General features: G+C 35.0%; 1 protein-coding gene across 7 annotated transcripts in view; it reads left to right on the top strand.

The window, feature by feature from the left end:
• The window catches only part of Slc25a21 (solute carrier family 25 member 21), a 538394-nt gene that overhangs the window by 362527 nt on the left and 153617 nt on the right, over positions 1–22250 (top strand). The window lies entirely within an intron of this gene.

Genomic DNA, 22250 nt, shown 5'->3' with positions numbered 1-22250 from the left:
AGGGAAGGAGAAAGGAAGAGACCTTAAGATTGAGAAGTGGGAGTGGGAAACCAATATTTATTGAGAAATAAAGGTATGAAGCACTTTACAAGCATTGTCTTATTTAATTGCCACTATAAAGAGCAAACCAAGTATCACTTTTCCAGATAAAGAAAAAGAAAGGTTTAAATTCCCTGTCCAAGTTCATGCATGATTACATGGCAGAAAAAGGATTGGAACCCAGATCTGTCTGGCTCCAAAGCCCTTTTTATTTTCAATGTATTTTAGAACCTAATCCAGATATAAGAGAAGATACTTGGAAAAATCAATGAAACTTTGCTTGATTGACATTCAGTCTTTTCCCCCTGAAAGATAAGAGATTGATGCAATGCATTTAATTGGACTTTAGAATATTAATGTTTCTCTGTGCTAATTGTTTTTTTAACATATCATTAAGACATGTTTTTACTATATTCCTAGATTGAATACCCTATATTCCATTGTTAGAAACAAGCCTAGCACTTTAAAAGATAATTATGAGATAAATGAGCAGAAGGTTCCTATGGGATCTGTGTGCACTAGAATTTATAGAATTCTTTATTTCTAGGTAAGTGCTGTACCACTCAGCTACATTTTTTTATTTTATTAATTTTTTAATTTGTTTTAATTAGTTATACATGACAGTAGAATTCACTTATGCACTTTGATATATCATACATAGATGAGATATAATTTCTCATTTTTCTGAGTGTACATGTTGCAGAATCTTATTAGTCATGTAGTCATATATATACATAAAGTAATAATATCTACTCGGCTACATTTTTAGCCCTTAATTTTTTATTTCTAGACATTTCAAAGAAATTAGGATCTCGGGCTGGGGATGTGGCTCAAGCAGTAGCACGCTTGCCTGGCATGCGTGCGGCCCGGGTTCGATCCTCAGCACCACATACAAACAAAGATGTTGTGTCCACCGAAAACTAAAAAATAAATATTAAAAAATTCTCTCTCTCTCTCTCTCTTTGAAAAAAAATTAAAAGAAAAGAAATTAGGATCTCTTGAATACAGGAAATATATCTAATTTTCTAATTTAATCCAGCAAATGCACATTTTTTAGAAGTTTCTTACTCCTTTGTTACTGACTTCATACAATTTTAAATTCTTTTTCAATAGGAAAAGTTGGTCTTTCAAAAGAAATACAGCTGTACCTGCATGTGTCCTTACCTTGCCTAAGCCCTTATCAAATCTGCACTTCAGAATTTGATTCTTTCATGCCTGACCTATTTTAACATTTTTTTAAAAAAGAAAAACTATTGTTTTCTGTTGGTTGACATAGCCTGTCACTCCATGGTGAGTGGAAATTAAATTGGTTTGGCACAATTTTCCTTTTACAAAGCCAGCTTTAGTGGAAGCCAATGTCCTTTCCTAAGTAAATACAAAAACTATTTGATAATTTACTCTCATTTCTGCCAATTATTTAGGTACTTCTTTTTTATCTTATATGCATCTTTTTTTCTAAACATACAGAACATTTCTACTAAGCTTTAAAAATTATAAATTTTGTTCTTAGAAGAAGATTATCAGCTCTGATGCACACATATATCCTTTTTAAAACCTCTCTCTTTAGTCCTGTCCTGTGCTGGTTTAACTTCCCATCTACCCATGAGATACCTTGCTCACTGTCCCAGCAGCCACCCTTCCTGGAATCACAAGTTAACTGCTTTAAGTAGGTTTCTTCCATTTAACCCCATATATTTTCCAATCCATCAACTCAGTGTATATATACTGACTTCTCTAAGTGTTTATTTATTTTCTCTTTGTATGTATATAAAATTTATTTTAATAGTATTGTGTATTTAGTTTGAATTCCCTTCTCATTGACTCTGGTTTTTAAACTGCCTTAGGTATCCTCTTTTTTTATTATCCTTAATGACTTGTGTAGTTTGCTATGCACTTTATAGATGAAATGAAACTGTAACTTTAATGAACTTAATACGTGAAAGCTTTAACTTTTAATGAAATGAATATCATTTCTAATTTTAAATAAAGTGAAATTACTCAAATGCTGATAAATGAGCACTTATTTTAGTAAAATAAAATAGGACTAATGAAGTGTTCTTGATTATTTAGTCATACACACACAAAAAAGTGGAATCCACTTTGTCTTCTGAGATTTGTTTAGTCATTGTAAAGAGTGCCACAAGACGTTCCTTTGAAGTGATGATTTTCACAAGGGTAGAAACAGTCATTTATAGTGTTTAAAAAAATAATCTTAAAAAGGCATAAAGCTGCAAACAGGCAGTAAAAATTTGTTGCGAAGTAGATTCTTTTTTGTACCCAAGAATGTCCTACTGCTGGCATTTGTTTATAATTTTGTTTTTCTAAAATTACTTCCAAATTGTCAGTCTTCAGAAAAGGTGTAATAATCACACTTCAGATCCGTTAATACAGAATATTATGGAAAATTGTTTTAACTCTTGAAAATCCCTCTACAACTATAAAAGTGCAAATGAGATTGTCCCTGCTGTTTTAGCTAGGCCTGTGAGCCTCAAAGCAATAGGATATTTATAAGAAAATTCCAGACATAGCAGTGCTGCCATGATCCATATGACCCAAACTTTCCAGTTTTTGTCTCTTGTCCTGTCTAAGGAGAAACAAAGAAGCATGAAATTTGTATTGAGAGATCTCAAATCATTGTTATGATTCATTATAATGAAGATATGTGTATTATTTCATGGAGTGATTAGGTTGATCTGGAAGGAAAAAGCACTTTTTATTCCTCCCTGCACTCTAGTGATTTTCAGTCACTATCTCTCCATAAACAGCTCCAGCTTCCCTCCAGCAGTGTCCTGAAAAACTGGCTATTTCTGTTTTCCAGTGAGGGATTTGGTTTTCTTTTAGACCATGTAGACATTCCTTATGTTTGGAAGACTGTATTTCATTTTTATCAAACTAACAACAACATAGGCATGGAAATGACTTGAGCATATCTATGTATTGATCTTTCTCAAATTTTATTCTTGGAACAGACTACACTGCTATCTTCAGCTGTGACTCAAATAGCTGGAAGGAAAAGAACGTTGTATATTTAAGAGTCATTTCAATGTTCCTAATTTGATTTGGAATTTAATTCAGTAGATTACATTTTGCATTTCTCAGGAAACATTTGTGCTGGTCTTATAGGCTCTGTACTTTCATTCTAAGGGTTGTTGCATCTCACAAAAGATTGTTTGAGGAAGACCAAAGGAGGCATTTTGATCTTTTCAGTTCAAAACTGGCATAATAAAATTAACTTGTTGTGGAACCTTATTTTATTTCAAACTTACATAAATAACTGAAGTAATGAGGCACTGTACAATTAGTAACACCAAGTTTATGTGAGGAGAATTGAATTTTGAAATACAAAATTAAATTTTGATATTATCTTAACTCTGTATCTACTTTATGTGCTAGAGATGTCTTCCCACACACTCAGATAATGGCCCACATATTTGGGTACAGCTCTATGCTCAAAAACTAGTATTTTAGACTTAAATATTTGTTTTTAAGCTAGTACTTTTCAAGAAATATAATGTAAGCCAAACTTATAATTTTAAATGTGCTACTACCTACATTTAAAAAAATATTGCTCACTACAATACAACATCTAACAGTTGAAGTCAAATACTGTCCTAGTAAAACAACAAAGTTATGTTTAATGGAAAATATTTTATTCTTCTTTCATTTTTTAAATTTAAATCTAAATTAATTAGAATAAAATGAAGCAAATTTATTTTCTCAGTTGCACTAGCCACATTTTTAAAAATTATTTGGTTTTTTTTTAGTTATACATGAAAGTAGAATGTATTTTGACATACTATACATACATGGAGTATAACTTCCCATTCTTGTGGTTGAACATGATGTAGAGTTACACTGATCATATATTCATATATGAGCATAGGAAAGTTATACTCAATCCCATTCTACTGTCTTTCCTATTCCCATCCCCCTCACTTCCCCTCATTCCCCTTTGTCTAATCTAATGAACTTCTATTCACTAGCCACATTTGAACTGCTCAGTAGTCACATGTGGCTTGTGGCTACCCACTGGACAGCAGAGTTTTAAGTCTTTGTGGGTTTTATTCAAATCTCTAGTGTTATTTCAATGGCCTTTTTAATGTAGTAGTGGTTTAGGAAAAACATGATAAAACAAAAATAAATTGTTTTCTATAGAGCTACTAGAAGCTTGTGTAAATAAAATGTCTTTCTGCTGGATTGATGTCTAGTCAGATTTTTCTGATCTTATGTGTTAGGAGGTTTGGCAGCAGAGTGGGAGAGACAGGAAAACCAAGATCATTTGATCAACCTATAACTTTTAGAAATGAATAGCTATCTCCCACTTTGAATCCCACCATGAAGTTCTAGTAACTCTAAGCTTTTGCATATATCCCAAGTCATAAAATGGATGATGTGGGATATTGAGGAGGAGATGATAATGTGGGCTTCCTGTGTTTGGGGAAGGATGATAGCAGTACTCTTTAAATTTATTAATTTGGAAGCTGGATGTGGTGGCACACACCTGTAATCCCAGTGGCTTGGGAGGCTGAGGCAGAAGGATTGCAAGTTCAAAGCCAGCCTCAGGAATTTAGCAAGGCCCTGAGAAATTTTGTGAGACCTTTTCTCAAAAAATAAAAAATAAAAAAGGGCTGGAGTTATGATTGTGCTTAAGTGCCCCCTGGGTTCAATCCCTGGTACCAAAAAAATAAATAAATAAACAAACAAAAAGAATATACCAATTTGGAAAGATGTCTTGCAATTTTAATCTTATGGCAGCTTATCTAAAGCATGCAACTTTAAAATATGTAAATCAGCATTCATTCTGGTGAGTCTGCAAATTGGTGCAACCACTCTGAATGGAACCACCATTTGACTTAGTTACCCTACTCCTTTTGTAACATCTTTGGCTGGGAACTAATGGCAATAAAAATATATGAATGATCTCATAAAAATTGAAAGAGAAAGTTGTAATTATTTCTTTGGATACAAATACTACCTAGCATTTCCAATGAATTAAGTTGGTATAAAGATATTTTCTTTCTAAGAAATAATGAGGCAAAAGTGTTATTCTGTAGTTATTTCTACTTTTCTCCCTTTTTATATGTACAGTCATTTCCATTTTTAAATATAAAGACTAGCATTCTAAACAATGTTGCACTAAGAATTTTCACTATTCACAAGGCACAATCTGGTTTTCAAAAGGCAGTCATAAAACAATCCATGAGGAAAAAAGATGCAACAGCAGACACATAGCTGGAAAAGGAGTGAAAAGAAGAAGGGAAATGTTCTCTGAAAACAGGGAGGTGTGCTTTTTGAGAACCTGTTTTAAGGTACCTATAAACCCTCTTCCTGGGCAGCCTCTTGGCCTCTGTTGAAGGGATGGGCTTGACAGCCATATTTGCACTATAACTCTATTCCCTGGACATCATTAAGTAAACTAGTATTAGAGAGATGACCCAAGGACCACCCTCTTATCAATATTAATTATAATGTGGTTATTGCAGTGAGAGAACCAACAGGAAATAGATAGCACTCTCAAATTAGAATAATTTGAAGAGGGCTTATATATGGATTAATTAGTAAAATTAGAGCAGGATGGTTGGAAACCAGAATCATGGGGCTACCAGCAGCAGGAATAAAATCTGTCACTACCTCTAAACCCAAAGGCATGTGTGAAGGGAAAGGTGACTAAGACTTCAAAGATGAAAGTCATGGGTCAAAGATGAAAGTCATGAAGAGAGGGCTCCTTGGTAGGGTCAGTGAACTTCAGCTGATAGAGACAGCAGGTCTAAGGAAGTCTCACAGGTAGGAACCAGTCCAATAAATATCCCAACCTCATTCTCCTCCCTCCCTCCTGTCACCTGCCATGGTTTCTTATTGACGGAGTCCAACTGGAAGGCAGAAAACAAAGGAGTCTTTTGAAGACATGAATTCAAAGAACCTCTTGAGACAAGGAACTAGGTAGAAGAAGGCAGAGAATGGCTCTGGATGGGCAGAAGAAAAATATTTGACACATGTCATTGCAAAAAAAAAATTAAGTGATAGGCATAGGTTTGTATCATATTATACCAAATTCAGCACTATGAGGAAGTAGGAAGTGTGAATAGCCAGAAGGAACCAGTCTATAAAGAGGACATATGTTGATTCTTGTATCAATTAAAGCAAACCCCCTGCAGTAACAGATAAACCTCTAACAATATAAGCATAGTCACTCACATGGTAGCCCAAAGAAGTTGTGCCTGGATTGTAGGAGGCTTTCCTTGGTGTTTAACTTAGAAATCTAGACTTGTTCCATCTTATGGCTGTTTACCCACTAGAGCTTTGGATTCCTCTGCTTCCAACTTGTGGGTAGCATAGTCTTAATGTAAGATGTATCTTGCAAGGTATATCTTGCAGGTGAAATAAGGGAGAGAATAAAAAATTATCACTCCATTATTAAAAGCCTCACTCTGAAAGTGGCACACATCACTTCCACTTACATTCTATTAGAAAAGCTATCATATTACCTATACCTGGTTATATAGGGAACTGGAGATGTGCTCTCTGGCTGGGTAGATGTCTTCCAGCATGTACTTCACACAACTGAAAAGGGAGAAGGAGATGTTAGTGTACAGGTGATCACTTTGTACAGTCTCTGATGGAGTTCCATATTACAATTACACCTTATCACATACCATCTCTGTTAAACAACCACCTGTTCCCTTATGTGAGTAACCTTGAGACAGGTCAGTCTTGACAACCAAAGTCCTTGACAAAGCCACATTCACTTTGGATAAGGAGTTAAATGTAAGGAAAAAGTCATCAGCTTATGCCTTCATATTTCTAGAAGGTTTAAATTGGGGGTTCAAAATCTTTTTTTCAGAGTCTTATTTGAATCTAAAAGCATGATATTGTCAATTGTATACTTATTGACCTGTAGTAAAATTTTTCTTAAAAACACTTTCAGAGCTTCATAACATTTTTTCACATTTTTATATCTTTTAATTGGCTAAAATTGTATGTATATACATATATGTGTGTATAGATATATATTTATGTAAAATATGTGTTCTTCATAACTTTATAATTCTCTTGATAGCTGAACTCAACCTGACACAAGTACTACTACTAAAAAAATTAATCAAACCAATCTTTATTGCAGAAAGTTCTCTTGGCATATTTATAGTTGTGAATATATTGACTTTACTGTTGAAAATAATAACTTCCTTTTTTATTTCAAAAGTTGTCTATATTCAAGAGAACAAGAAAAAGAGAGGGGGAGAGAAAGAGAGAGATAGAGAGAACCTGCCAACTCTTCTATAAATTATATCAAGATTTAAAAAAAAATTTCAAAGTACGGAAGGAACTGCAGCTGTCCCATGACTTCTGCCAGAATTTGACCTAACACTCTTGAGTAAGAGGGGGCTTAGCAGTTCCAAAAGCATTCGTACTGGGAAGCAGAATTCTTTGTGGTGTTTTTTTTTTCTTTTTCTCTTTCTTTTTTCTTTCTCCTTCTTTCCTCTTACCAAAAAGGATAGCACAGTACTACCAGAGCCAACAGAAAACCACAGTGATTTTGGTCTGAATTCTGAAACTACAGGTTTTTCAACAGACATTTTCTTTTTTTCTCAAATTGTCAAACTAAACATACATCTATGAGACTCAAACAGACACTCACCACACAGTCCATAATACAGAAATGAAAAACAAACACAAACAATACAGAAAGGCATTTTATTTGAAGAAACAAACAGAAACAGAATCCACAAGACAAATAGGGGAATATAATGAAGAAGGAATCGCTAAGGCTGCCATCAGCTGTGCTTTGGGTCATCATTTGAATCCTCATCATAAGTTATAAATTAGTTCCTGCTTGGCATCCAAGAGTCACAGGATACTTTATTAGATCCTTGGAGGGGAAGAATCCAGAAGGAATAGGCACATACAGGCAGGGCCTTCCTCCCACAAGGAGATACTATACCATCCAGAGGTGCTCTGCCTGAGTATGCCCACCAGAGTCTCTGGGCAGAGAAGTCTAGAGAAAAATGGAGCCTGGCTGGTTCTTCCCTTCTCTCAAGATGGCCCATTTTCCAGGGAAAGTTCAAACTCAGCCAGAGACCACTTATCTCAGAAACGCAATTCTCTGGCACAGAACTGAGAAACAAAACACATGCAGAAATCATCTCTGAATAACCAAAGTAGATGTTGCAAGGGCCAGGCATTAATGTTCATGGACTTAACTCACAGTATGGCCCCTCAGGCCCTCACTAAGAGCCATGACCAAGCTCAGTTCTCTGGTCTTTAGTGTACTGCTGATTTTAAGTGATAAACTAAAGCACATAGGAGGAATGCAGGAGAGAAGGATTAGGAGGGGAAAGGAGCAGAGAGTGGTTTATAGGCAGAAACCCTGATGTGTGAGAAATAACTGATTACCTAGCAATAAGGGAGAAGATAGAACAAACTATCCACAGTAAACAAAGAACCAGAAAAACTGTGAGGCCTCTAGTGAAGGGACTGGACTAGTTAAGCCTGGCCAAGTCTGGCCAAGCCAGAGATCACGTGTAACAACAGCACAGGGGAGTAATACCCGTTCAAAAGGCCCCCATAGACCCTGAAAATTCTGGAATGGGTTCCCTATACTATTCAAGGAGGCTAGCAAGTATACCACAACTCTGAAAAAACTTGAGGGGGGGAATGAAGGAACTTTGGATTGTGTAGAGAGAAGGGGATGTGGGGATGGGAAGGATGATGGAATTAGATGGACATTATTATCCTATATACATGTATGATTATACTCCCAGTGTGACTCTATACCATGTTCAGCCAGAGGAAGGAGAAGTGGTGCTCCATTTGTGTACAATGTGTCAAAATGCATTCTACTGTCATGTATAACTAATTAGAATACATTTTTTAAAAATCTGAGAAAATTCCTATCATTAATGTTTTAATGCTACATTTTTGTCCCATATTGGAATGCAAATTTCTGTAAGAATATCAATGTCTTAGTTAAGAAAAGTTTAGTACCTGAAAGTCCAGTACAGCCTGGGCATTCAATAAATTTTAGTCAGTTTTTATTATCTGTAAATTTACTATTTAGGAACATTTTTTGGTCTTTCATATTTGATAATAAGGTGTTACTTGTGAAGAAAGACTGAAACTCCACTGTAAGTCTAATCTCCCACCTACCTTTTATATGATTGATTGAATGATAGCAAGTGGAATTTCCTTGGATACAACCAGAGCTCATCCCAGCAAAAGTTTGAAGGAGAGGATTCAAACTTTATGTATTTATTTACTATAGATTTCTCACTTAGGTCTCACTTCAAATGAATGTCTTATGTTTAGTATTTAGTATTTTAGGAAACCTAGGTTACCTAAGCTCCTCAATTATCTAGATCTTAATTTGTTTTTGTTTTTTTTTAATTTTTTATTGTTGGTTGTTCAAAACATTATAAATTTCTTGACATATCATATTCCACACTTTGATTCAAGTGGGTTATGAACTCCCACCTTCACCCCAGTAAACAGAGAATTATTTTCTAAAGGTAATCATGATTTAAAATGCAAAGTTACACAATGTAAAAGTTGCTTGTTGCAGTAAGGTCAGCATTTTATAAAATTAATTTTCTTGAACTGTCTTGTAGTATTTTATGACCTGCCAAACTACATGCCTGCAGTACTGCCAAAATTATTAGTTGTCTTTTATTAAACATTTCATTAATTAGTGAAGCACAATTTTGTATACAAGTTCTATAGACAGGTTAGGCCTGCTCCTGGCCTAATTATTTGGGAATAATTCATGTATCTCTTCTGTAGCTAGTGTTCTAAGTAATTTTAAAATTGTTTTTAATGATAATGATAATAATGAAACTACATGCTTATACAGGGGCTCTTTTGAGAGTGGGTCCATGAACATAATGGAATATTAATTATTAAATGAATTTTTTAGTTGAGAGAAGGAGGATAGGAGAGAGAGAGAGAGAGAGAGAGTGTGTGTGTGTGTGTGTGTGTGTGTGAGAGAGAGAGAGAGAGAGAGAGAGAGAGAGAAAGAGAGCACACTTATTAGCTCATTGGTTGATACAGGTTTGACAGTGTTCCCCAGGCACACAGATGGCATTTAAACACTTGAATATATGTAAACCCCATGGAATAAAACATAGATAAATATAGAAAGATCTTTTGTTGATGTCCAAGATATATTGATCCAGTTGGCTATAAAGTGAGGACTGAAAGGGATCACACGTGTCATTTGCTCTTCAAATAAAAATGATCTAAATTTTCCTACGAAGATGTCCATACAGACTCCAACATGAAGAGCCCCTTCTCTGTCTACACTCTGACAAGTGAGGGATCACTTGAATCAATTGAACAGTGTCTTGGAAAGCTGGTTCTCCCCAGCACAATTAATTGAAAGCTGGGCGGGGGAAGTGTCCAAAAATAAACCTCAATGTCAGTTGAGTGCTGCACAAGTAACATTAACCTCTCTTTACTAATGAACAAGTTTGGTTCAGAGAGGCAATTTTACTGAACTAGAAATGAATTTATAGTACAACTGAGATACTCCAGGGAAATCTACTTGTAGCCTGATGCTTCCTGGTTCCAAAGTGGTACTTTTTATTTTTTTATTTACTGAGTTTATAGCTACAAATATAAGTAAACTGAAATTAAAGGATACCCTGAGATGAGAATATATGTGTAATAATGCTCTCAAAGTTAAAAATTATATAATTAAGCAGTATAATTACCCTTTAATCATCACTTTTGTGCCCTATCTACCTATGATATGCTTTTGAAAACTGTGTCCTTGTTTGGAACTGATAACAATTAATATAAATCTTGGTGACCTGTAAGGTCCATCTTGATATAAAAAAAATAAGCATATTTTCTTCCTCAATATTAGCCAAGCTTATGATCTCCATTCCCTAAATTTCTTTCTAACATAAGCACTTATGCTTATGAGTGCAAAGAAAACACTCACTCTTTTAATCTTTCTTTCTTTGATATTACTGATAAGTATCCTTATCAGTGCTAAATAAACCATACAATGGGCTAATTTGAACCATTAAAATAAAATGGAGTAGTCTGCCAGGTTTCCAGCCACTACATCCATATTCTCTAACATTCTCCCTGGCCAGACCCTGGTTCATAGTCTCTGCTGTATAGTTTCTGTGAAGTGGCTCAGTTCCCAGAGCCATTGAGTGGGTTCTGGCAGATTTGGCCACATTTGAATCCTCTGTTCTGGAAATCTTTTATGGAGGTTAGAAACCAAGAAATTAAGATTTATCCTGAACAACAAGCTGAGATTCAACAGTAAGAATGGTGGTTCTCTGATACCAGGCAGTAGATGTTATCCATGAGTGCTAGAAAAACATGTGGATCTAAGGAGGTAGGTGGAGAGAATCAAAGAGAGAAAGATCCTAGCTAACTTTTGGGAGAAGAGGGTCTGGTTTTTAAGAACTAATTATTTGGAGAATAGATAAAACTATTATTTTTGTAATTTCTATGATAATTTTAATATTTCATTGCTGAAGTTAATGTACCTTTCCCTATTCTCATTGCCTTGATTAGTATGTTTTATTTCCAATCTTTGATTCATTCTTCATTTCCCAAGTACAAATTGGTCTCATGCTAATTAACCACTGTAATGGCCAGCTTAGGCAGTGTACTTGGAAGAACGGAGGTAGGTGCCTATGAATCTGAGGCATTTGTTGGCATTACATATGAAGTTTGACTAAATATATGTATACATATACATATATGTATTGAAGGAGGTGGCAGCACTAAACTTAATGTTAGCATAGTTTTATGATGTGACATCTCTTACAAAACAAAATAATTGAAAGTCATGCTAGTCAAGTTTTTGTTTAATTGAGACCAGTTTATGCTCGAAATATTTTAATTATACAGCTATGTTAATTAGTCTATTTTATTACTTGTGATTTAACATTATTAGATTTAGGTTGTAATCTCTAATGATCATTTGTCTCTGACTTGTTAACTAACATATTATCCTTAAAATAAATTTTAGAATTACATTGTCAGTATACTCAGGTTTTAACTGATAAGTAATATAAACAACTAGAAGAACTTGTGCCAGAGGGTAGAATAAACTCTCTTATCACAATTTATTTTGTAATGTCAAATTTTATAATGATTCTATGTACTAGAAACACTGTGTATCTTGCAATGGCGTAAGATATATAAAAGTAGATGTATTACACCACACCAATCAAAGACAAATAAGCAAATGTTTATTGTAATAAAATATGTGGTTGGCAAATGATGAACCATTTATATGATATTTAATTGTAATGTTTAACTGTAAATTATGAAATGCATAGTCACAGAACTTTAGCTTTTAAATCTTGGCTTGTGAAAAGAACAGCAATTAGATGTGTCAAGGATCACAGAAAATTACTTAAAATACAATCAGGCTATCTGGGTTGATCTGATATTTCAGGGAGATAATATTTTTGAAGCTCTGTTTAAAAACATGTTCAAAATTACATGGCACAGAAGATTTTCCTTGCTTTTGTGGCCTTGCCAAAATGTTGTCACCTTATCTGTAGTAATTATCTAGGCTGATGGAGCACTCCAGGTTACACATTTCTTCAAATTATAAACTGTTTTATAATAACATAGAGAAATTCATTGGTTTCCTTTACAATCATAAATACTAAGCCAAAGCATAGCCCAGCCCACCTACACATAGTGAAGACATACAGAATTTAAACAAGCAAAAGACATATTCATTTTTGTCAGGTATAGGTTTCTATTTCTTTTATAAAAAAGGAAATGACTAAGGAACAATCAAGAAAAATAACTTTCTTTCTTTAAATTTTTAGAATAATTTGATAGGTAGCCAAATATGAATGGGCTTAGATTTTGAACTTCAGTAGGTGATCACTGTGCAGTCCCAAACTCTACAACCCCAGTGGACTTGTTAGCATTATTTTAGAGTGTCAATTGATGACAGGCCCAGACTAGGAACATAGCAAGCAGAGGCAATGCTTAAATCACAGATAAACCAAGCTCTTAGAATCTCTACTTAGCACAAGTATTTCACTTTGTTTAGAGTTAATTATTAATATCTCCCTACCCTCCAATTGTTTTCTTCCAGAGGGCAGGTCCTGTGTATTATTTTCTTTGGATTCTCCAAACTCTTACCCTTCCCTTTTACATATGGGAACCTCTCTGTAAACATTGAGATAGAAATCCATGTCTAGAACTGGAAATCATGCCCTTTCAACATGATTAAAGGCCTTTATTGATGTCAAGGTGAAGTTATGTGGATTAATATTATATTTTATCTGAAGGTAAACAAAATATTTATAGCTAACTTTTTGAAACAAATTATTATCATACTCACTAGGTACTTAAAATTAGAACACTAAAGTTATGAACACAGAGAAATGTTAGAAGGAAATCTTTCCTCCCAAAACTCATGAAAGAAAACTGAAAGAATAATCTCTTCAAAATCAGCAGCCTCACTCACCTACCATCTGATCTGTCTTTCTGCAGGATGGAAAATGTAGAGGCCCTGGGGGTTATGCTTTCTGTAGGAAAATGATGTTTGTTCTGCTCGAAGGTGATTTTTCAGAGCACAGGAAAAAACATCCATGGCAGGAATTTTTCTAACACTATGATTTCTGGGCTTTTCCCCAAAGTTTGTGAGGTTTATGTGTATGCCTAAATTTCAAAACCTTAGACATGTCTTTGCGTGTTGATCTGAGTTTAGCCATGCTCATCTAATGAGTGAGAAAGAAAACTTACTCTTATTTTGGTAAGATAGACTAATTAGGGTGAATTAAAATCTTTATTTAATCTTCCTACAGTTATCCTTTTAATGTGTTCTATAATTGCAAATCTTTGGTCTGTTAATCTCTGATTCATTAGTGGGCTTCTTAAGTGTTTATTAAGGAGCATGTGTAATATTCTGATAATTACTAATAATCTTTGTTCATAGCACATTTATAAAGATCTCTGCAGGGAGTTCCATTAGGCTCATCACCACTTATTATCAGTGTACAAGTTTTACTAGAAGTCTCCCACCCATATAAAATATGGAACTTGGGAGATTTATAAAATAAAATGAAAGGTCTTTTCTCTCTTATAGCTAAGAAACTCAAGTATTAACTCTGTATTGCCCTTCCTCAAAATAATAATAACAACAACAACAGCACAACTGTCCTCTGCTATCTGCTGTTCCATTTTATCTCTGAGGAGAAAGAGGATTAAATTACACCTTTCACTAGTGTGTGCTGTGAATCAGTGGCAACACAAATTATAACTGGTAGCTGCTGGTCTAGTCACTAAAGTGCCTCACCTCCTTTGACACAAAGGCGGAATTATTATGTAGCCTAATGCTATATAGAATGTCACTGAGGGGGAAAATAAGTACCACTTACAGTTGTCTTTGGTAGTAAGGAGCCTCTTCATCCCCACCCTAGAAAAAACAAACCTTGGCACCTCCTCTTTGATAGCTTAAATCCCCTTAACAGAGGACAAGCTTTGACAGATAGCACATCAAAGTAAAAGTGGCAATAAAGATAAATGATTGATATGAACACTTTCTGAAAGTAGGGGTAAGTAGAGAAAGCTAGGAAGAGCACAAAAATTGCAAATCTAGAAAATGATCTAGACACAGAAGAGATAAACTGCACCTACTGCAATAATTTGCTTAGGATTGGTGGAACGTCAAAGAGGCAGCTCACAATAGCTTTTGCCCCCCCCAAATTTCCATTGGTTCTCTCCCCCAGCACACACCATTTTATCATATGATCTGATTAAAAAGTATGTATGCTATACAAATATAGCTCAAGGTGAATCCCATTAGGTATCCAGTCCAACCCTTTGTAACTAATTGTTGCATATGAATAAAGATATGAATACATAAATCATAAATTATATATAAACATGTATAATATATTATACATATATTAAGTATACATATATATCCCAAAACCTACAATCCTTTGGAAATAAAGGCACTGAATAAAATGAATTTTTTTGAATTTTCAAATAGCCTGTCCTAAGGCGTTTAAGACAGAAAAGCCACTTTATTTCTTTCAAACATCTTTCTTATGGCCATGTCTTCAGAAGTCCTCAGACAAGCTATAGTTATTTTGATGTCACCTCCCCTGTTTGTATCTAACTATGCTGATAATCAACAGCAGAGAAATTTAAAATGTCTCATTGAGCACACAGATAAATTAGTTGGAAATATTGTAGTCATGATTCTTGACAAAATCTACTGAAAAATTATTTAGTGAGGGAACACATTTTTTAACTTTAAAAAATACAGTTGTGCCCAGAAAAAATGAGAAGTTATGCTCCATTTCTATAGTTTGTCAAAATACTCTATTGTCATATATAACTAATTAGAACAAATTTTAAAATTTTTTGAAAAAATATTTGTGCATTTGTTTGTGAACGCTGAGAAGCCCCCACCGGCCCTGAAGGTTACCACAGTATGTCACTTAACATTTACAGTGTGGCAGCCTACTCCCTCCTTGTTAAGTGCATGCAGTCCTGTGCAGACAGGCATTGAGGCTGGCTGCATAACTGATTCCTTTGCATTGTAGCCCAGGGTTTAATCTACATTCCTTTCCTTTGTGTTTGATTGTGACTGAATGTTAGGCACCAAATATTTCTTTTGGTTATTCCTTTGTCCAGTTTGTTGGCTTGGTAGCAAATTTTTATTTTAATAAAATAAGTTACTTGGATGGAGATTCCAGATGTGTAGAAGCTGCTTTTATTAGGACAATGGAGAGGTCCAACCTTTTCTTCTAAATACAATCAAGAGTAGTATGGCTTTGCCTTTGCAATTTTACAAAGAGTTGTATTACGTAACTGGAAAATTGTCTCCCTAAGCATAGCGAGAATTTGTTAGCATAGAATGGAGCTTGAAAAATGCTGATATAAAGCTTCAATCCAGGATAGAGACCTTTTAAGTTGCTGAAATATAGTAGAGAGGAAGAAGGAAATTGCTGTTTTACATGATTGACCAAAATACACTATAATTATATCAACTTGAAACAGATTCCTTAGAAGACCTGATAAGTCTGTGATCAGAATAAGTCATGTGTAGTGGAACTAAATACTGCATGTACTTTCTCTGCAGTGTGGGCATGCCATATGTGAGATGCACAGTAGAAGAGACAACTGTACTTGCCCTAACCCTTTTAATGGGACCTCTAGCTGCTTTAGGCATAGTGAGTCCTATGGGAGGTTGTACTAAGGCAGCAGAATTTACCATGCCTGTCCATCCCTTCCCATTGCTCATCCAACACAGCTTGTAGGCTCCCTTCATGTAGTTATTTTGATGTCACCTCCCCTGTTTGTAATGAACAGCAACTCAGGAGACTCTTAGCTTCTATATAAGTACTCCCCGAGGATTCTGCTAACTATTCTTGTTGCCTATTCTAAAATAGATGGGTAAAGTTTATCACACATTTTTTTAACTCAAAATATCCTTCCTTTGCTTTCCTCTTCACTCCAGTGTCCCTGAAAAGTACTACTTTGTGTCTGTCACAGTCTACCCCTAGATTGGAGATTATCCCCCAAACAAAGGGTACTAGTATCAGTAGAACTCATTGGCCAGCATCTGATACTCTGAAATACTATTCCTAAACATTTTACCTTGTATATGGTATCATGTCTCTGCACACCTCCTTTACCTAACTATAAACTTCTGAAAGGCAGGGTTATGTCTTATTTCTATGTAACCCCCCAATATAGTAGTACATCAATGCTTAAAAACTCATGTTAGCTGAATGAATAATGGGTTGGAAATATTATTTATTGGATTCTAAGAAATGAAAGAAATTACATACATGGGTGAATGAAGTGCTTGGAATTCCAATAGCCAGGTTAGGTAACTAGTCACTTATGAAGTAACTATATTTGTCATTCGTATATGTACAAACCTTGGTGTTTCCTGAACTTGGTGTTTCCAGTGTAGACAAAGCTGACATGTCCATCTGCTGTCTCTTTCACAGTCCCTTTTAGGAACAGAGTCACATGACTCTGAGATGGCCACCCAGAGGTAGCTGAAGCATTCAGCTTAGGACAGAAAAAGGTCAAATGTTCAATACTGACCTTTGACTTTATCACCTAAGCACCCTCCTCTAAACAGCTCAGGTCTCCACCACCATGAGCAACCAAGCATGTGCAGCAAGCAGAGAAATGGAACATCTTTCTGAAGGAAATCCAGATGGGGCTGCTATGGGGGAAAGTCTTTTTCTTCACTCCCCATGAGAAGGGGCAGCTTTCCTTCACTGGCCTTTGTTCCTTTCAGCACCTGGAATGCTTCCTCCTGGTCTGCTCTTTTTGCCTCTCTGAATCCCACAAGGACCAGCTCAAATGCCTTCCCTTTCCTGAAACCCTTCCTGACCCTCCGCAGTAAACAGTAATTATCCCTCCACCCCATGAACACCTGGACAACCCAGTGCCCATGCTACTTAACATTTCTGGTGTTTTCTCTTATATTGTCAATTATTTTTTCTCATATTTTTTCCTATACTACTTAAAAGGGACATAATGGCCTGGATTTTTGTAAAACCTATAGCATCTTATATCATATGGCACACATTAGGAAAATACTTGGTAATTTGGAAGAAAAGCATCTAGAAAGGAATTTGACTGAGGTAAATGTACTTAATGAAAGATTATTGGAGATATTATGAGAAACATCTATGTGCCTATAATACTTTTATAATTTATGAAAGTATGTTAAATAATTTCCTTACGAGAACAATTACAAAAGAGTCTTGGATTTCCCGAGTAGACATGAGAAAGTGTTTCATAGTTAGCAATGAGTAAGGTTACAGATACACAAAGGCAGAGATGGAGATGCTTATTTGAGCTGAAACAAAGTCATATTTTGGAAATTGCTCTATATATTCCACAGTTATTTGTTATATAAACCTATATGTGATTCTCCTATTGTGTTAATTTCTGGTTAGTGTTAATTCATTTGTATCCAAAGTACCAAGTCATCTCATTTATATGTTATAATTCAGAAATACCAAACAAAGTACATCTAACTGACCATCAAATTTTGTTTTTATTCTAGACGAAACCTCCTACTGAGTCAGGTCAGTGAGATATACACAAAATGCATCTCTGGATCCAAAACAGTTAAAATGAGCTAGTTGCAATGGCCCATGGTCTTCTGATAAGCTATGTACAACTTACATTTTTTAATTTGTTCTTTTTAGATATACATGACAGTATAGTGTATTTTGACACATTATATATACATGGAGTATACCTTATTCTAATTAGGATCCCATTCTTGTGGCTGTACATGATTTAGAGTTTTACTAGTCACATATTTATATATGAACATAGGAAAGTTACTTCTGATTCATTCTATTGTTTTTCCCATTCCCTTCCCCCTCTCTTCCTTTTGTTCCCCTTTGTTTAATCCAATGAATTTCTGTTCTTCCCTCTTCCCCCCATCTTATTGTGTATTAGCATCTGCATATTAGAGAGAATATTTGGCCTTTGGTTTTTGGGATTGGCTTATTTCGCTTAGCATGATAGTTTCCAGTTCCATCCATTTACTAGAGAATGCTATAATTTCATTCTTCTTTATGGCTGAGTCATAGTCCATTGTATATATATATATATATATATATATATATATATATATATATATATATATATAAATATATACCACATTTCTTTATCCATTCATCTGTTGAAGGGCACCTAGATCAGTTCCATAGTTTAACTATTTTGAATTGAGCTGCTATAAACATTGATGTGGCTGTGTCACTGTAGTATGCTGATTTTAAGTCCTTTGGGTATAAACCAAGAAATGGGATAGTTGGATCAAATGGTGGTTTTATTCCAACTTTTCTGAGGAATTTCCATACTGCTTTCCAGAGTGGTTGTACCAGTTTGAAGTCCCACTAGCAATGTATGAGTGAACATTCCCTTCACATTCTCATCAACTTTTATTGTTACTTGTATTCTTGATAATTGTCATTCTGACTGGAGTAAGATGGAATATCAGTGTAGTTTTAATTTGCATTTCTCTAATTGGTAGAGATGTTGAACATTTTTTGGATATTTGTTGACTGTTTGTATTTCTTCTCTGAAGTGCCTGTTCAGTTCCTTTTCCCATTTATTGATTGGGTTATTTGTTTGTGGTGTTTTTTGAGTTCTTTATATATCTGGAAGATTAATGTTCTATATGAGGAGCAGGTAGCAAAGATTTTCTCCTATCATGTAAGCTCTCTCTTCGAGTTCTTGATTGTTTCCTTTGCTGTGAAGAAGCTTTTTGGTTTGAATCCATCCCATTTATTGATTTTTTATTTTACTTCTTGCACTTTAGGAGTCTTGTTGAAGAAGTCAGTTCCTAAGCTGGCATGATGGAGAGTTGGACCTATATTTTCTTCTAGTAGGCAAATCCCTAAGTCCTTGAAACACTTCTGGTCAAATCTCTAAGTCCTTGATACACTTCATGTCGAGTTTTGTGCATGGTGAGATATAGGTGTTAAATTTCATTCTGCTATGCATGGATTTATACCAATGATGAATCAACTGAAAGAAAAATTGGGAAAACTATCCCATTCACAGTAGTTTAAAAAAAATACTTGTAAATCAATCTAACAAAAGATGTGAAAGACCTCTACAATTAAAACTATAGAACATTAAATAAAGAAATTTAAGAAGACCTTAGAACATGGAAAGCTCTCCTAAGATCTTGGATAGGCAGAATTAATATTGTCAAAATGGCCATACTACCAAAAGCGCTGCACATATTTAACACAATTCCTATTGAAATTCCAATGATGTTCTTCACATAAGTAGAAAAATCAGTCATAAAATTCATTTGGAAAAATAAGAGGCCCAGAATAGCCAAAGCAATCCTTAGCAAGAAAAGTGAAGCAGGAGACATGACAATACCAGACCTTAAACTATACTACAGAGCTATGGTACCAAAAATGGCATGGTATTGGCACCAAAACAGATACATAGACCAATTGTACAGAAAAGAAGACCCAGAGACAAATCCACATACATACAGTCCTACTAGACAAAGGTGCCAAAAAAATTAATTGGAGAAAAGAAAGTTTCTTCAACAAATCGTGCTGGGAAAACTGGAAATCTGTATGTAGAAGAATGAAATTAAACCTCTATCTCTCACCCTGCACAAAACTCAACTCAAAGTGGATTAAAGACTTAAGCACTAGAACAGAGATCCTGTGCCTAATAGAAGAAAATATAGGCTCAAATCTTCACCATATCAGCCTATGATCTGACTTTCTTAAAAGACTCCTAAAGAACAGAAGTAAAATCAAGAATCAATACATGGGTTGGATTCAAACTAAAAAGCTTCTTCTCAGCAAAGGAAGCAATCAATAACATAAAGAGAGAGCCTACAAATTGGGAGAAAATCTTTACCACATGCACCTTAGATAGAGCATGAATCTCCAGGATATATAAAGAACTCAAAGGACTTTAACACCAAAAGTATGGTGGGCAAGGCACTTCACAGAAGAAGTAATACAATTGATCAACAAATGTATGGAAAAATGTTCACTATATTTAGCAGTTAGAAAAATGCAAATCAAAATCACTCTAATGCTAAGAGCCAAGTATATGATGCATGGCATTTTTGGTCGAAAGGTGACGCCAGCCAGCCATTGAGATGATATGATTATGTTAAGATTTGCATTCATATGGATATTGGACTCCTGCTGTTCACCTAGGCCGGCTACGGGACTCCTGGAGAGTTCCCATTGGTTGGGGAAGTACAGTAGGAGGGAGTTCCCGGGGAGGAGCTCTCTCTGCGGGTCCGGGAGGAGGCTGCGTGGGTGGAAAAAATCTTCCCGGGTGGTACGGACATTGGCGGCAGTTTCAAAAAATAAACTTTGTTCCTGCTTGAGTGGCTCGTGATTTTGTGCCCAGCCAGACTGCGGCACTCTAAGATTTCATTTCACCCCAGTCGGAATGGCAATTATCAAGAATATAAACAACAACAAAACTATGTAGGGGATTGATACAGAATAATATGCAAATCAAAGTCATGACAAAAAAAAAAGAATTCAAACAACAAGAAAGATGGTGAGGATGTGGGGAAAATGTTCACTCATACATTGCTGGTGGAAATTTAAATTTGTGCAATCATTATGGAAAGCGGTATGGAGATTCCTCAGAAAACTTGAAATGGAACCACCATTTGACCCAGCTATCCCACTTCTTGGTTTATGCCCAAAGGACTTAAAAATCAGCATACTACAGTGACAGAACTATATTGATGTTTAAAGCAGTTCAATTCACTATAACTAAACTATGGAACCAACCTAGGTGCTCTTCTACAGATGGATAAAGAAAATGTGATACATACACCCCCCCCACACACACACACAATGGAGTATTGCTTAGCTTTAAAGAATGAAATAATGGCATATGCCAGTAAATGAGTGAAGCTGTAGAATATCATGCTAAGTGAAATAAGCCAATCCCAAAAAAACCAAAGGTGGAATGTTTTCTCTGATATGTAGATGCTAATTCACAATAAGGGAGGGGTTAGGGAGGAATAGAGTTACTTTAGATTAGATACAGTGAAGGGAGGGGAGGGGCTATGAGGCTAGGAAGGTTAATAGAATGAATCAGACATTATTATCCTATGTACATATGTAACTTATGACTGGTGGTATTCTACATCATATACAACCAGAAAAATGAGAAATTATACTTCATTTATATATGATGTATCAAAATGCATTCTGCTGTTACGTATAACTAATTAGAACAAAATTTGAAAAGTAAAGAAAAGAAATATAAGACCAACATACAATCCCAGCTCTCACTCCAGTCATAGGCTTCTTTTCCCAAAATTAATTCTAAGTTTACAAAAAGGAGCCAAATTAGGACATATTAGTTTGGCTCCTTTTTGTAAACTTAGAATTATTAGTTAGTCTGAATTTTCAAACCTTACATTAAATCATCATCAAAGAACACTAATTTAAATAAGAATTAGAGTTATTTGTTTCATTCACATCTTCAGATTTCTGAATTATACATTAAAGCAATACATGACATCTGCATATGCTTTACACAAAAGAAAAAAGTATAAATGCCTCAGGGTGCATCTGCCTAGCTAAGAAACAGATGAAAAAAGTCTTTTTCTATAGTTCCTATTAAAGTACAAAGAAATATAATATTAAATGCTACAAAAATAAGGTCAAACTTATATAAGGCAAATAAATCAATAAAATCTATAGCAAAGACCA

Source organism: Marmota flaviventris, chromosome 2 (genome assembly GCF_047511675.1).
Source record: "Marmota flaviventris isolate mMarFla1 chromosome 2, mMarFla1.hap1, whole genome shotgun sequence".
NCBI lineage: Eukaryota > Metazoa > Chordata > Mammalia > Rodentia > Sciuridae > Marmota > Marmota flaviventris.
The sequence above is the reverse complement of the archived record's forward strand: the minus strand, read 5'-3'. Positions and strand labels throughout refer to the sequence as shown.